This window comes from Rutidosis leptorrhynchoides, chromosome 7 (genome assembly GCF_046630445.1).
Source record: "Rutidosis leptorrhynchoides isolate AG116_Rl617_1_P2 chromosome 7, CSIRO_AGI_Rlap_v1, whole genome shotgun sequence".
NCBI lineage: Eukaryota > Viridiplantae > Streptophyta > Magnoliopsida > Asterales > Asteraceae > Rutidosis > Rutidosis leptorrhynchoides.
The window spans coordinates 367,397,731-367,415,611 of NC_092339.1; positions in this window are offsets into that span (position 1 = coordinate 367,397,731).

The window sequence follows — 17,881 nt, forward strand, 5'->3', positions numbered from 1 at the left end:
CGAACGCATCGGACCGGTAGCCTATCGACTCGAGTTACAACAACAACTCACCGGAGTACATAATACATTTCACATTTCAAACCTTAAGAAGTGTCTTGCAAAGGAAGACCTCACCATTCCTCTTGAAGAAATCCAAGTCGACGAGAAACTACAATTCATAGAAGAACCAGTCGAAATCATGGACCGTGAAGTTAAACAACTCAAGCAGAGCAACATACCGATCGTTAAGGTTCGTTGGAATGCTCGAAGGGGTCCCGAGTTTACTTGGGAACGAGAGGATCAGATGAAACAAAAGTACCCACATTTGTTTCCCGAGAACGCAAAATAGGTACAATTTTAAAATTTCGGGACGAAATTAATTTAACGGGTAGGTACTGTAACGACCCGGATTTTTCCGATCGTTTTACACTTATAAGATTAATATTTACATAAATTAAACCTTACCAACATGATAAGCAATCTAAATTGTTGAGACTTATGTTTTTGAAAAGAGTTTTACACAACGTCTGACCGTCCAATTTGACCGATGATATCACGAACTATATAACATACGATAATTATATGTTTGTGTATATATATGTATTTTTATATATTTAACATGAACTAAGAATGTTTTAACATCTCATTGTTTACTAATAACAATGAGTTATAAGTATATTTTGAGACTACTAACTTAAGTTTTCAAAACGATAACTATATGTAACGTTCTTCGACTTAAATACTTAAAACTTATAATGCTTATACATGTATCGTATAGATATGTATTTTATCACTTTTAAAGGATTTATATACATAAAACAATATAAGTATATTTACAAAAGATAGCTATATTTGAATCCTCGTTCCGTTTTCTCAAGATTTTTATACGTATATCTAGGGTATATGTACCCGTATCATACCCAGCTTCTATACGTATTTACTATTGGTATATACACATCACAATCACTTTATTAGCAGCCATGAGTCAGCCAATTTTGGATCTTAGCATGCATGATTAATCAATTTGGCATATTACAAGACTTTTGCACAATATTACAAATTTATACATCTTTTCACCACCATTTATACTCCAATCCATTTTCATTTTTACTACACATTTTCTCTAACCAAAAACACACTCTTAGGAACCTTAAGTGTTCTTCACAATCTCAGCAAATAACCATGAAGATCTAGCTTCAAAAACAACCCTTAATCATCATAAGAAAATCCATTCAAGAACACTTCAAAAATCCTTCCAAGTAAACAAGTTTACTTCCAACCTTTCAATCCAACTCCACCACTCTTTTGATTCTAGGATTTTTCTCATCTCTTACAGTAACTTTGTCCAAGAAACTTAAGGTAGTAACCTTATTTATAATCTTATTCAATTCATATTCATATAGCTATCTTATTTTGTGGTATAAAATTTTAACAACAAGAACATAGTTTGAATGATTTCAAACTTGTTCGCAAACTAAATAGATCCTTCTAACTTGAATTTTAAAATACTTCAAGACCTGTAATATATCATAATGATATGCTAACTTAACAAGATATAACTTGGTTTTACAAAGAACACCTTAAAAACTGAATCTACGTCATCGGAGTGCAACCGGGGGCTGTTTTGGGTTGGATAATTAAAAACCATCTTAATCTTTGAATTGGAAGTTCATATTCTGGAAAAATGATATTTCTTATGAATATGTTAACACATAAAAATTTCATGGTTTAACTCAAAGTGTAAGTATTTTTAGAAAAATGATCATTAAATGTTGTTTTTATGATGGAAAATGATCACTTTCATAAGTTTCACCAAAGTTTGACCTATAACCTGTGATTTTGAATACAACCTAAGGTATTTTCAGTTCATATTCTTAAAATTTGACTCGATCCAAGGAAGTGGCAAGTTAAACCAACAAAAACGGAGTTGTAATGAAGAAACTACGACTAAAACAAGATCGGGTATGCGAAGCTAGTTTAGCTACGAAAATATTTGGAGAAAAATTAAATTAATCATATATTTCTAATTAATATGATATTTCATATATATTTACTTATGATTTGATTTTATATATTTCAGGACCACCCGTAAACAACACGAGAAGATTAATCATAAGACCTCATGATTGTACGCAACACGTCATTTTACAACACGGTACTTTATGTACGCAACACATCATTTGACAACATGGTACCATGGGTCAAGATTAATTCTGATCAATACGAATACGATGGGGTATTTATTTATTTTATTGAGCAACTAATTGTGGACCACGAACATCGGACTGCTAAATACGGATTAAGAAAATATTAAAAGTATTAAAAGTATATATATATATATATATATATATATATATATATATATATATGTAACGATTACTTAAAAAGAAAATATGTTGATATATTATATATATGGTTAGGTTCGTGATATCTATCGGAGACCAAGTCGTGATAAATACCTTCGAGGCAAATGTGAGTATATAGTCCCACTTTTAAACTCTAAATATTTCGGGATGAGAATACATGCATTTTATGATTTACGTTATGGACACAAGTGATTAAAAATATATATTCTACATTGAGTTATACCACTGTCATACTTCCCTGTAACTTGGTAACTATTATTTACATGAGGTATTGTAAACGCGAATCCTGTTGATAGATCTATCGGGCCTGACAACCCCAACCGGACTGGACGACCAGTATTCAACGGTTGCACAGTACTTCGTTTCGGTGACTACACTTGGTACGGTGTAGTAAGATTTCATAATAAAGGGAATATGCGACGTTGATTAAATGTTAAGTATGGTTATCAAGTGCTCAACAACTTAGAATATTTTTATTAAAACGTTTATATATGAAATCTTGTGGTCTATATTTATAACGATGCCGGCATTAAACCTATATCTCACCAACTTTATGTTGACGTTTTAAGCATGTTTATTCTCAGGTGATAACTAAAAGCTTCCGCTGCAACATGTTGAATTTATGCAAGATCTTGAGTATGCATATTTGTGTCAAAAATAAAACTGCATATCGGAGGATTTGTAATGTAAAATATGTTGGAAGTCGTATTGTTATTATCACATGTAAAGTTTGTAAGTCTAAGATTATCGCTAAACGATAATCATTATTAAGTTGTTTAAACCTTGTATTTGTAATAAAAGCTATGGTTTGTATTGTAAAAACGAATGCAGTTTTTGAAAAATGTCGCATATAGAGGTCAATACCTCGCAATGAAATCATATGTTATTGTATTCTTCCTTATGGTTAAGGTCGGGTTATGACAAGTATGAAGCTCTAAAATATAAAGGAAACAAAGGGAATGGATTTATAGTAAAATATCCGACAGAGCAATCGAAATAGATCATCGCATTTAACCAAAGAAGATTCTAATTTCTTTAATTACAGAAGAATCAAATCTTATTTAGATTTCGAATATTTTCTTTAATTTCCTTGAATTTCAGAAATCAACCGTGATTTCGTCATCGATTAAAACGAATCTGCATTTACTCATCTCAATCTTTTGTAATAACTTCACTCGTACACTTCACATAATCGAATCTTTTTATCTATATTAATCAATAATGATAAAACTCTATTTATCAACTCATATTCGTCATGAAAACATTCTTATTGTTATCCATGACCATCCCAATCAAATTTCGAGACGAAATTTCTTTAACGGGTAGGTACTGTGACGACCCGGAAATTTCCGACCAAATTTAAACTTAATCTTTGAATGTTCCGATACGATAAGAAAAATCTGTAATGTTGAGTCCCGAAAGTTTTGGAATTTAATTCATGTAATCAATTACCCTTTGACCGTTCTCGACGATTCAAGAACAATTGTGTGTAAATAAAAAGGTAAGTATATATATGAATTCTATACATAAGTAACATTATATATAATGTAATATATAAATAATAAGGATTCAATATATTATATAATTGGTGAATATGATATAATTAATAAATTAGTAACATATTAAATTTAGTTATAAGTTTAAGTATAATTGCTATATTAATATTATTATCAATACTTTCATTATTATTATTATTATTAATATTAATATTAATAAAGGTATCATTAATATTATTATATAAAGTATATATATATATCTATATGAAATTAAGTAAGTATAAATTATTATGATATTATTATTGTTAATATTACTATAACTAACAATATTATTTGTACCAATAATAATAATAATAATTTTATCAGTATTAGATATATTATTATTTTCTATAGATACTATATAGATATGGAAGTTGATACATATAACTTGTTGTAGTATTAATATTATATATTATTGTTATCATTATTGATGTCATTTCTATATTATTATAATGAGAAGAAAAATTATGATTAAGATTATTATTATTTTTCTTTATAATTACCACCATCATTAAAAATCATTATGGTTAACATTTGTATTAATTGTAAAAAATATCATTATTGCTATTATTAATACTATCATAATATTATTAACACTCTTATTATTAATATCTTTAAAAATATTATTGATAATATTACTAATAAAATTGCATCATTCATAAAAATTATTATTAATTAGTATTAATATTAGTATTAATATTATTATTGTTATTATTATTATTATTATTATTATTATTATTATTATTATTATTAATATTTATTTAGATTATTATTAAAATAATTATAATTAATAATTATTAACAATAATAATTATATAAATCAATCGTACAACTTTGGATTCAATTATGTTCCCAATCTCAATCAACTTTCCTTACATTTTGTTTTGTTTCTGATTTTATTAGATTTCCAGATCATTAAAGTGTACGAATTCGTTTAGGGTCGTTGTCTATTTTTTTTTTATATATATATATATTTTTTTTGTTATTTATCTTCCCTGCTCGATGTGTCGACCAAAATCTCCACTATGTAAATTGATTTCATCAGGTTGTTGAAAATCATTCAGTTTTCACTATCATTTATCAATTATAACATACTGCTGTGAGAATTAAATTAAACCGAAAAGAAATTTAGAAGAACTCGTACTCCCCTGTTCTTACTTCCATTTTCCAAAAATTCGAATTCGAAACACTTTTAAAAATCTATGAATGCAGTTAGGTTAGAAATCTTCTAAATAAAGTATCTGGAAAGTTTCGATCTTTAATTTTTCATATTCATCAAGAATTTTCGAAGTCAAAGATTTTGAAAAATAAAGTCAACAGTTGTTCTTGAATCAAATTCGAGATATGTGATACGATTTGAGTTCAATTGATGATTCATAAAGTTTCCATGAACGATTTACAAACTTTTTCATGTTAACATTATAGCCTAAAACATTCTAGATTACACAAACAATTTTCTTTTTTTTTTCTCTTCAAAATCGCGACGGGAACAGCAGCCCAGCAGGTTTTTTTTAATTTTTTTTTATTTTTAATAAACTTAAACCTTTGAAACTAAATTCATTACAGTTAGTATTTTAAAACAACACGTTTATTGTTGTTATGATTGGGTTCAGTTCCTGGTCGACTAGAAGTATAAGAAGATGAAGAACATATATATTCATGGGTTAAATATTAATGAAATGGGTATTAATCAGAAAAAATGGAGACAGATGAGTGGTTAAGTGTTGGTGCGGGTTATCGAGAGGTCAAGGGTTCGATCCTAGGCTGAAACATATTATTTTTGAACAAGCTTTTTAAGGTAGTTTCATTTTCAAATTTATTATTAATATTTTTATTATTATTATTATTAAGATTACAAATATGATTGTTATTATTAAGATTATTATTATTATTGTTATTGTTATTATTATTATGATTATGATTATTATAATTAGTGTTATTATGAAAATAAAACAAGTTATTATTAGTGTTATTATCAATTTTAATGAACATAAGTATTATTACTAATATTATCATTATTATTATAAATATGATTATCATTATTAGTATTATCATCATTAATATTAATATCAAGATTATTATTATTATTAACGCTAATATGATTATAGGTATTATCATGAATATTACTATTATGTAACTACTAAAATCGTTATCATAACTATCATTTACAGTAAAATTAATACTTTTATAGTTATTTTTATTAATATCATTATTAGTATTATCACTAATGGAAATATTAACATTATTACCTCTATTAGAAAACTTAAGTATTATAATTATTATAATTTTACCATATTTAATATTATTTTAGTATTATTACAATTACTATTTTTCAAACAAATGATATATATAAATATATATATATTTAATACATATAACATAACAAAATTTATAATTGTATATACAAAATGAAAATATGAAGACATATACATATTATTAATATAAATATGACATAACTAATAAATTCATATATATACAAATGTTCGATTGTAAATATGTGTATTAATATATATAAAAATGATATAGGTTCGTGAATCCGAGGCCAACCCTGCATTGTTCAATTTAGTCATATGTATCTTTACTACAAAATACAGTATGGTGAGTTTCATTACTCCCTTTTTAAATGCTTTTGCAATATATATTTTTGAGACTGAGAATACATGCGCTGTTTTTATAAATATTTTACAAAATAGACACAAGTAATTGAAACTACATTATATAGTTGAATGATGGAAGCCGAATATGCCGCTTTTGCTTGGTAACCTAAGAATTAGTAAATCAGTCTACTAATTGACGCGAATCCTAAAGATAGATCTATTGGGAAAAACGAACCCCATCCGTTGGAGCGGATGCTTTAGTACTTCGATGTTGTTTTATCACGTCCGAAGGATTTCCCGGAATGATAGGGGATATCCTTATATGCATCTCGTTAATGTCGGTTACCAGGTGTTCAATCCATATGAATGATATTTTTGTCTCTATGCATGAGACGTATATTTATGAGAACTGAAAATGAAAATCTTGTGGTCTATTAAAATAATGAAAATGATTGTTTATGATTAACTAATGAGCTCACCAACCTTTCAGTTGACACTTTAAAGCATGTCTATTCTCAGGTATGAAAGAAATCTTTCGCTGTGCATTTGCTCATTTTAGAGATATTACTTGGAGTCATTCATGACATATTTCAAAAGACGTTGCATTCGAGTCGTTGAGTTCATCAAGATTATTATTAAGTCAAGTATAGTTGGATATATTATGAAATGGTATGCATGCCGTCAACTTTCGATGTAATGAAAGATTGTCTTTTCAAAAATGAATGCATTGTTTGTAAAATGTATCATATAGAGGTCAAGTACCTCGCGATGTAATCAACTATTGTGAATCATTTATAATCGATATGGACTTCATTCAGATGGATTAGGACAGGTCTTTACACGGCTATCGGGTGGTATTCTATTTACATAGGATATCTATATATATAGATCAAAAGATTTCGTAAATTACGGAAGAATTTACGGAATATATCAGGAAAAGTTTAAAGTAACAGATACGATAAGATATGATTTAGCAGATACGCTAAGATATGAATTTTGTCTATACACTACTCATGCAATTAATGTAGCAAGACGTGTCTAGACTGAAATGTCCCATTCTTATTGATTAAAAATGTTCCATATTAATTGATTTCGTTGCGAGGTTTTGACCTCTATATGAGACGTTTTTCAAAGACTGCATTCATTTTTAAAACAAACCATAACCTTTATTTCATAAATAAAGGTTTAAAAAGCTTTACGTAGATTATCAAATAATGATAATCTAAAATATCCTGTTTACACACGACCATTACATAATGGTTTACAATACAAATATGTTACATCGAAATCAGTTTCTTGAATGCAATTTTTACACAATATCATACAAACATGGACTCCAAATCTTGTCCTTATTTTAGTATGCAACAGCGGAAGCTCTTAGTATTCACCTGAGAATAAACATGCTTTAAACGTCAACAAAAATGTTGGTGAGTTATAGGTTTAACCTATATATATCAAATCGTAACAATAGACCACAAGATTTCATATTTCAATACACATCCCATACATAGAGATAAAAATCATTCATATGGTGAACACCTGGTAACCGACATTAACAAGATGCATATATATAAGAATATCCCCATCATTCCGGGACACCCTTCGGATATGATATAAATTTCGAAGTACTAAAGCATCCGGTACTTTGGATGGGGTTTGTTAGGCCCAATAGATCTATCTTTAGGATTCGCGTCAATTAGGGTGTCTGTTCCCTAATTCTTAGATTACCAGACTTAATAAAAAGGGGCATATTCGATTTCGATAATTCAACCATAGAATGTAGTTTCACGTACTTGTGTCTATTTTGTAAATCATTTATAAAACCTGCATGTATTCTCATCCCAAAAATATTAGATTTTAAAAGTGGGACTATAACTCACTTTCACAGATTTTTACTTCGTCGGGAAGTAAGACTTGGCCACTGGTTGATTCACGAACCTATAACAATATATACATATATATCAAAGTATGTTCAAAATATATTTACAACACTTTTAATATATTTTGATGTTTTAAGTTTATTAAGTCAGCTGTCCTCGTTAGTAACCTACAACTAGTTGTCCACAGTTAGATGTACAGAAATAAATCGATAAATATTATCTTGAATCAATCCACGACCCAGTGTATACGTATCTCAGTATTGATCACAACTCAAACTATATATATTTTGGAATCAACCTCAACCCTGTATAGCTAACTCCAACATTCACATATAGAGTGTCTATGGTTGTTCCGAAATATATATAGATGTGTCGACATGATAGGTCGAAACATTGTATACGTGTCTATGGTATCTCAAGATTACATAATATACAATACAAGTTGATTAAGTTATGGTTGGAATAGATTTGTTACCAATTTTCACGTAGCTAAAATGAGAAAAATTATCCAATCTTGTTTTACCCATAACTTCTTCATTTTAAATCCGTTTTGAGTGAATCAAATTGCTATGGTTTCATATTGAACTCTATTTTATGAATCTAAACAGAAAAGTATAGGTTTATAGTCGGAAAAATAAGTTACAAGTCGTTTTTGTAAAGGTAGTCATTTCAGTCGAAAGAACGACGTCTAGATGACCATTTTAGAAAACATACTTCCACTTTGAGTTTAACCATAATTTTTGGATATAGTTTCATGTTCATAATAAAAATCATTTTCTCAGAATAACAATTTTTAAATCAAAGTTTATCATAGTTTTTAATTAACTAACGCAAAACAGCTCGCGGTGTTACTACGACGGCGTAAATCCGGTTTTACGGTGTTTTTCGTGTTTCCAGGTTTTAAATCATTAAGTTAGCATATCATATAGATATAGAACATGTGTGTAGTTAATTTTAAAAGTCAAGTTAGAAGGATTAACTTTTGTTTGCGAACAAGTTTAGAATTAACTAAACTATGTTCTAGTGATTACGAGTTTAAACCTTCGAATAAGATAGTTTTATATATATGAATCGAATGATGTTATGAACATCATTACTACCTCAAGTTTAGTAGGTAAACCTACTGGAAGTGACAAGAAATGATCTAGCTTCAAAGGATCTTGGATGGCTTGAAAGTTCTTGAAGTAGGATCATGACACAAAAACAAGTTCAAGTAAGATTTTTACTCGAATTAAGATAGTTTATAGTTATAGAAATTGAATCAAAGTTTGAATATGAATATTACCTTGAATAAGAAAGATAACCTACTATATATAACAAAGGTTTCTTGATCTTAGATGATTACTTGGAATGGATTAGAAAGCTTGGAAGTAAATTAGTAAACTTGAAGGGATTTTTGAAGTGTTCTTGAAGTGTTCTTCCTATGATGATTATAGCTTGATTATTGAAGTGATTTTTGATGAAGATGATGATTAAATACTGGAAAAATACGTTCATAATAGTGTGTATGTGTTGAGAGAGAATTAGAAAGAGAATTGGAAGTGAAATGGAGTGAATGATGAGTGGTAATTGGTGAGTGGTGAGTGGGGTTAAAAGGAGTTCTAGTTAGTTGACTAGCTCATGGTAGAAGTTAAAATTGATTAGTCATACATGAAATAATCAAGGGTGGAATCCCATGCTAGTTCCTATTGGTATATACCCATAGTAAGTACGTTTTGAAGCTGTGTATCATACGGGTAAGAATACGACTAGAATTCTTGATGAAAGAAAAGAATGGGAAAGTAACTGTAACCATTTTCGTTAAGTATGAGTGTTTTGATATATGTCTTGAAGTCTTCCAAAAGTATTTTAATACATCTAAATACACTACATGTATATACATTTTAACTGAGTCGTTAAGTCATCGTTAGTCGTTACATGTAAGTGTTGTTTTGAAACCTTTAAGTTAACGATCTCAATTAATGTTGTTAACCCATTGTTTATTATATCTAATGAGATGTTAAATTATTATATTATCATGATATTATGATATATTAATATATCTTAATATGATATATATATACATTTAAATGTCGTTACAACGATAATCGTTACATATATGTCTCGTTTCGAAATCCTTAAGTTAGTAGTCTTGTTTATATGTATATAACTCATTGTTAATATACTTATGGAGATACTTACTTATCATAATCTCATGTTAACCATATGTATATCCATATATATATCGTCATGTCATTTTTACAAGTTTTTAACGTTCGTGAATCGCCGGTCAACTTGGGTGGTCAATTGTCTATATGAAACATATTTCAATTAATCAAGTCTTAACAAGTTTGATTGCTTAACATGTTGGAAACATTTAATCATGTAAATATCAATCTCAATTAATATATATAAACATGGAAAAGTTCGGGTCACTACAGTACCTACCCGTTAAATAAATTTCGTCCCAAAATTTTAAGCTGTTGAAGGTGTTGACGAATCTTCTGGAAATAGATGCGGGTATTTCTTCTTCATCTGATCTTCATGCTCCCAGGTGAACTCAGGTCCTCTACGAGCATTCCATCGAACCTTAACAATTGGTATCTTGTTTTGCTTAAGTCTTTTAACCTCACGATCCATTATTTCGACGGGTTCTTCGATGAATTGGAGTTTTTCGTTGATTTGGATTTCATCTAACGGAATAGTGAGATCTTCTTTAGCAAAACATTTCTTCAAATTTGAGACGTGGAAAGTGTTATGTACAGCCGCGAGTTGTTGAGGTAACTCAAGTCGGTAAGCTACTGGTCCGACACGATCAATAATCTTGAATGGTCCAATATACCTTGGATTTAATTTCCCTCGTTTACCAAATTGAACAACGCCTTTCCAAGGTGCAACTTTAAGCATGACCATCTCTCCAATTTCAAATTCTATATCTTTTCTTTTAATGTCAGCGTAGCTCTTTTGTCGACTTTGGGCGGTTTTCAACCGTTGTTGAATTTGGATGATCTTCTCGGTAGTTTCTTGTATAATCTCCGGACCCGTAATCTGTCTATCTCCCACTTCACTCCAACAAATTGGAGACCTGCACTTTCTACCATAAAGTGCTTCAAACGGCGCCATCTCAATGCTTGAATGGTAGCTGTTGTTGTAGGAAAATTCTGCTAATGGTAGATGTCGATCCCAACTGTTTCCGAAATCAATAACACATGCTCGTAGCATGTCTTCAAGCGTTTGTATTGTCCTTTCGCTCTGCCCATCAGTTTGTGGATGATAGGCAGTACTCATGTCTAGACGAGTTCCTAATGCTTGCTGTAATGTCTGCCAGAATCTTGAAATAAATCTGCCATCCCTATCAGAGATAATAGAGATTGGTATTCCATGTCTGGAGATGACTTCCTTCAAATACAGTCGTGCTAACTTCTCCATCTTGTCATCTTCTCTTATTGGCAGGAAATGTGCTGATTTGGTGAGACGATCAACTATTACCCAAATAGTATCAAAACCACTTGCAGTCCTTGGAAATTTAGTGATGAAATCCATGGTAATGTTTTCCCATTTCCATTCCGGGATTTCGGGTTATTGAAGTAGACCTGATGGTTTCTGATGCTCAGCTTTGACCTTAGAACATGTCAAACATTCTCCTACGTATTTAGCAACATCGGCTTTCATACCCGGCCACCAAAAATGTTTCTTGAGATCCTTGTACATCTTCCTCGTTCCAGGATGTATTGAGTATCTGGTTTTATGAGATTCTCTAAGTACCATTTCTCTCATATCTCCAAATTTTGGTACCTAAATCCTTTCAGCCCTATACCGGGTTCCGTCTTCCCGAATATTAAGATGTTTTTCCGATCCTTTGGGTATTTCATCCTTTAAATTTCCCTCTTTTAAAACTCCTTGTTGCGCCTCCTTTATTTGAGTAGTAAGGTTATTATGAATCATTATATTCATAGATTTTACTTGAATGGGTTCTCTGTCCTTCCTGCTCAAGGCATCGGCTACCACATTTGCCTTCCCCGGGTGGTAACGAATCTCAAAGTCGTAATCATTCAATAATTCAATCCACCTACGCTGCCTCATATTCAGTTGTTTCTGATTAAATATGTGTTGAAGACTTTTGTGGTCGGTATATATAATACTTTTGACCCCATATAAGTAGTGCCTCCAAGTCTTTAATGCAAAAACAACCGCACCAAATTCCAAATCATGCGTCGTATAATTTTGCTCGTGAATCTTCAATTGTCTAGACGCATAAGAAATCACCTTCGTTCGTTGCATTAATACACAACCGAGACCTTGCTTTGATGCGTCACAATAAATCACAAAATCATCATTCCCTTCAGGCAATGACAATATAGGTGCCGTAGTTAGCTTTTTCTTCAATAACTGAAACTCTTTCTCTTGTTCATCCTTCCATTCAAATTTCTTCCCTTTATGCGTTAATGCAGTCAAGGGTTTTGCTATTCTGGAAAAGTCTTGGATGAACCTTCTGTAGTAACCAGCTAGTCCTAAAAACTGGCGTATGTGTTTCGGAGTTTTCGGGGTTTCCCACTTTTCAACATTTTCTATCTTTGCCCGATCCACCTTAATACCTTCTTTGTTCACTATGTGACCGAGGAATTGAACTTCTTCCAACCAAAATGCACACTTTGAAAACTTAGCGTACAATTCTTCCTTCCTCAATACTTCTAACACCTTTCTCAAATGTTCACAGTGTTCTTGGTCATTCTTTGAGTAAATAAGTATGTCATCAATGAAAACAATGACAAACTTGTCAAGGTATGGTCCACACACTCGATTCATAAGGTCCATGAACACAGCTGGTGCATTAGTTAAACCAAACGGCATGACCATAAACTCGTAATGACCGTAACGTGTTCTGAAAGCAGTCTTTGGAATATCATCTTCTTTCACCCGCATTTGATGATACCCGGAACGTAAGTCAATCTTTGAATAAACAGACGAGCCTTGTAGTTGATCAAATAAGTCGTCAATTCTCGGTAGTGGGTAGCGGTTCTTGATGGTAAGTTTGTTCAACTCTCGGTAGTCGATACACAACCTGAATGTACCATCTTTCTTCTTGACAAACAAAACAGGAGCTCCCCACGGTGATGTGCTTGGTCGAATGAAACCACGCTCTAAAAGTTCTTGTAATTGGCTTTGCAGTTCTTTCATCTTGCTGGGTGCGAGTCTGTAAGGAGCACGAGCTATTGGTGCAGCTCCTGGTACAAGATCTATTTGAAATTCAACGGATCGATGTGGGGGTAATCCCGGTAATTCTTTCGAAAATACATCGGGAAATTCTTTTGCGACAGGAACATCATTGATGCTCTTTTCTTCAGTTTGTACTTCCTCGACGTGTGCTAGAACAGCATAGCAACCTTTTCTTATTAGTTTTTGTGCCTTCAAATTACTAATAAGATGTAGCTTCGTGTTGCCCTTTTCTCCGTACACCATTAAGGGTTTTCCTTTTTCTCGTATAATGCGAATTGCATTTTTGTAACAAACGATCTCTGCTTTCACTTCTTTCAACCAGTCCATACCGATTATCACATCAAAACTCCCTAACTCTACTGGTATCAAATCAATCTTAAATGTTTCGCTAACCAGTTTAATTTCTCGATTCCGACATATATTATCTGCTGAAATTAATTTACCATTTGCTAATTCGAGTAAAAATTTACTATCCAAAGGCGTCAATGGACAACTTAATTTAGCACAAAAATCTCTACTCATATAGCTTCTATCCGCACCCGAATCAAATAAAACGTAAGCAGATTTATTGTCAATAAGAAACGTACCCGTAACAAGCTCCGCGTCTTCCTGTGCCTCTGCCGCATTAATATTGAAAACTCTTCCGCTACCTTGTCCATTCGTGTTCTCCTGGTTCGGGCAATTTCTAATAATGTGGCCCGGTTTTCCACATTTATAACAAACTACATTGGCATAACTTGCTCCGACACTACTTGCTCCGCCATTACTCGTTCTGACACCATTTGTTCCTTTCGTTCTATTAACCCCTGGTCCGTAGACCTCACACTTCACCGCGCTATGACCATTTCTTTTACACTTGTTGCAAAATTTGGTGCAGAACCCCGAGTGATACTTTTCACACCTTTGGCATAGCTGCTTCTGATTGTTGTTGTTGTTGCGGTTATTATTGTTGTTGGGATGATTGTTGTAGTTGCTGTTGTTGTTGTTGTTGTTGTTGGGCCGTTTGTTGTAGTTGCGATTGATGTTGCGATTGTTGGGATAATTGTTGCGATTATTGTTGTAATTGCTGTTGTTGTTGTATTGGTGATTCTTATCACCGTTTTCCTCCCACTTTCTTTTGACTTGCTTCACATTGGCCTCTTCAGTAGTCTGTTCTTTAATTCTTTCTTCAATCTGGTTCACTAGTTTGTGAGCCATTCTACATGCCTGTTGTATGGAGGCGGGCTCGTGTGAACTTATATCTTCTTGGATTCTTTCCGGTAATCCTTTCACAAACGCGTCGATCTTCGCTTCCTCATCTTCGAATGCTCCCGGACACAATAGGCACAATTCTGTGAATCGTCTTTCGTACGTGGTAATATCAAATCCTTGGGTTCGTAACCCTCTAAGTTCTGTCTTGAGCTTATTGACCTCGGTTCTGGGACGGTACTTCTCGTTCATCAAGTGCTTGAATGCTGACCACGGTAGTGCGTACGCATCGTCTTGTCCCACTTGCTCTAGATAGGTATTCCACCATGTTAACGCAGAACCTGTGAAGGTATGCGTAGCGTACTTCACTTTGTCCTCTTCAGTACACTTACTTATGGCAAACACCGATTCGACCTTCTCGGTCCACCGTTTTAATCTGATCGGTCCTTCGGTTCCAACAAATTCCAAAGGTTTGCAGGCAGTGAATTCTTTGTAGGTGCATCCTACACGATTTCCTGTACTGCTAGATCCAAGGTTATTGTTGGTATGTAGCGCAGCCTGTACTGCGGCTATGTTTGAAGCTAGAAAAGTACGGAATTCCTCTTCATTCATATTCACGGTGTGTCGAGTAGTCGGTGCCATTTCCTTCAAAATAGTCAAATGGAACAAGTTAATCATACAGAATATTAAGAGTAGTTAATAGTATTTCGTAGCATAATATGAACTCATTTATAAAAGATTTTTCTTCATATTAGCGTTTTATAATTTTAAATTCGGGTAGTACCTACCCGTTAAGTTCATACTTAGTAGCTAATATACAATTCAACTACTACAATTCTATATGAAAAACTGATTGTAATAATATTTCGCGTTCAAACTTTTATACAATATTTTACAAACTTACAATACCGCTTATTTTACATAAAGCATGAAATATAGCACACAATAACTTTGATACAAGATAGTTGTGAAGATAATTCTAGCTAGTACACAAGTCGTTCAGCAAAGGCAATAAAGACACGTAATTCATACGTCCAGAAACAAGTCATGCATTCTGGTTTTACTAGGATTACTTCCCATCCTTGGTCTTGTGGAACATAACCGTTATGGCCGTTGATAAGACATCGTGTTGTAACGTCGTCAAAGGGACGAGGGTTACGTAATGACCAACAGTCTCGTAATAACCTAAAAACCTCATTTCTTACCCCAATTACCGACTCCGTCACTTGTGGGAACGTTTTGTTTAATAGTTGTAGACCGATGTTCTTGTTCTCACTTTGGTGAGAAGCGAACATTACTAATCTGTAAGCATAACATGCTTCTTTATGTTGCATGTTAGCCGCTTTTTCTAAATCACAAAGTCCAATATTCGGATATATTGAGTCAAAATAATTTCTTAACCCATTGCGTAAAATAGCATTTGGGTTCCCCGCAATATATGCGTCAAAGTAAACACATCGTAACTTATGGATTTCCCAATGTGATATCCCCTATCTTTCGAACGAAAGCCTTTTATAAACCAAGGCATTCTTGGAACGTTCTTCGAATGTCTTACAAACTGATCTCGCCTTAAATAGTTGTGCCGAAGAATTCTGACCGACTCTAGACAAGATTTCATCAATCATGTCTCCGGGTAGGTCTCTTAAAATATTGGGTTGTCTATCCATTTTGTGTTTTTATACTGTAAAATAGACAAGTGTTAGATTCATAAAAAAAATACTTATTAATACAAGCAATTTTTACATATATCATAAAGCATAAGCACACTATATTACATATATTACACCACACGAATACAACTATCTTATTCCGACTCGCTTGTTTCTTCTTCTTCGGTTTTGGTTCGTTTTGCCAAGTTTCTAGGGATATATGATGTTCCCCTAATACGAGCCGTCGTTATCCACATTGGTTTAGAAAAACCTGGTGGTTTAGAGGTTCCCGGGTCATTGTTACAACTTAAGGACTTCGGGGGTTGACGATACATATAAAGTTCATCGGGGTTGGAATTAGATTTCTCTATTTTTATGCCCTTTCCCTTATTATTTTCTTTTGCCTTTTTAAATTCAGTTGGGGTAATTTCTATAACATCATCGGAATTCTCGTCGGAATCCGATTCATCGGAGAATTGGTAATCCTCCCAATATTTTGCTTCCTTGGCGGAAACACCATTGACCATAATTAACCTTGGTCGGTTGGTTGAGGATTCTCTTTTACTTAACCGTTTTATTATTTCCCCCACCGGTTCTATTTCTTCTTCCGGTTCCGATTCTTCTTCCGGTTCCGATTCTTCTTCCGGTTCCGACTCTTCTTCCGGTTCCTCTTCGGGAACTTGTGAATCAGTCCACGAATCATTCCAATTTACATTTGACTCTTCATTATTATTAGGTGAGTCAATGGGACTTGTTCTAGAGGTAGACATCTATCACATAATATCAAACACGTTAAGAGATTAATATATCACATAATATTCATATGTTAAAAATATATAGTTTCCAACAAAAATGTTAAGCAATCATTTTTAAAGAAAACACGGTCGAAGTCCAGACTCACTATTGCATCCTAACAAACTCGATAAGACACACTAATGCAAATTTTCTGGTTCTCTAAGACCAACGCTCTGATACCAACTGAAATGTCCCGTTCTTATTGATTAAAAACGTTCCATATTAATTGATTTCGTTGCGAGGTTTTGACCTCTATATGAGACGTTTTTCAAAGACTGCATTCGTTTTTAAAACAAACCATAACCTTTATTTCATAAATAAAGGTTTAAAAAGCTTTACGTAGATTATCAAATAATGATAATCTAAAATATCCTGTTTACACACGACCATTACATAATGGTTTACAATACAAATATGTTACATCGAAATCAGTTTCTTGAATACAGTTTTTACACAATATCATACAAACATGGACTCCAAATCTTGTCCTTATTTTAGTATGCAACAGCAGAAGCTCTTAGTATTCACCTGAGAATAAACATGCTTTAAACGTCAACAAAAATGTTGGTGAGTTATAGGTTTAACCTATATATATCAAATCGTAACAATAGACCACAAGATTTCATATTTCAATACACATCCCATACATAGAGATAAAAATCATTCATATGGTGAACACCTGGTAACCGACATTAAC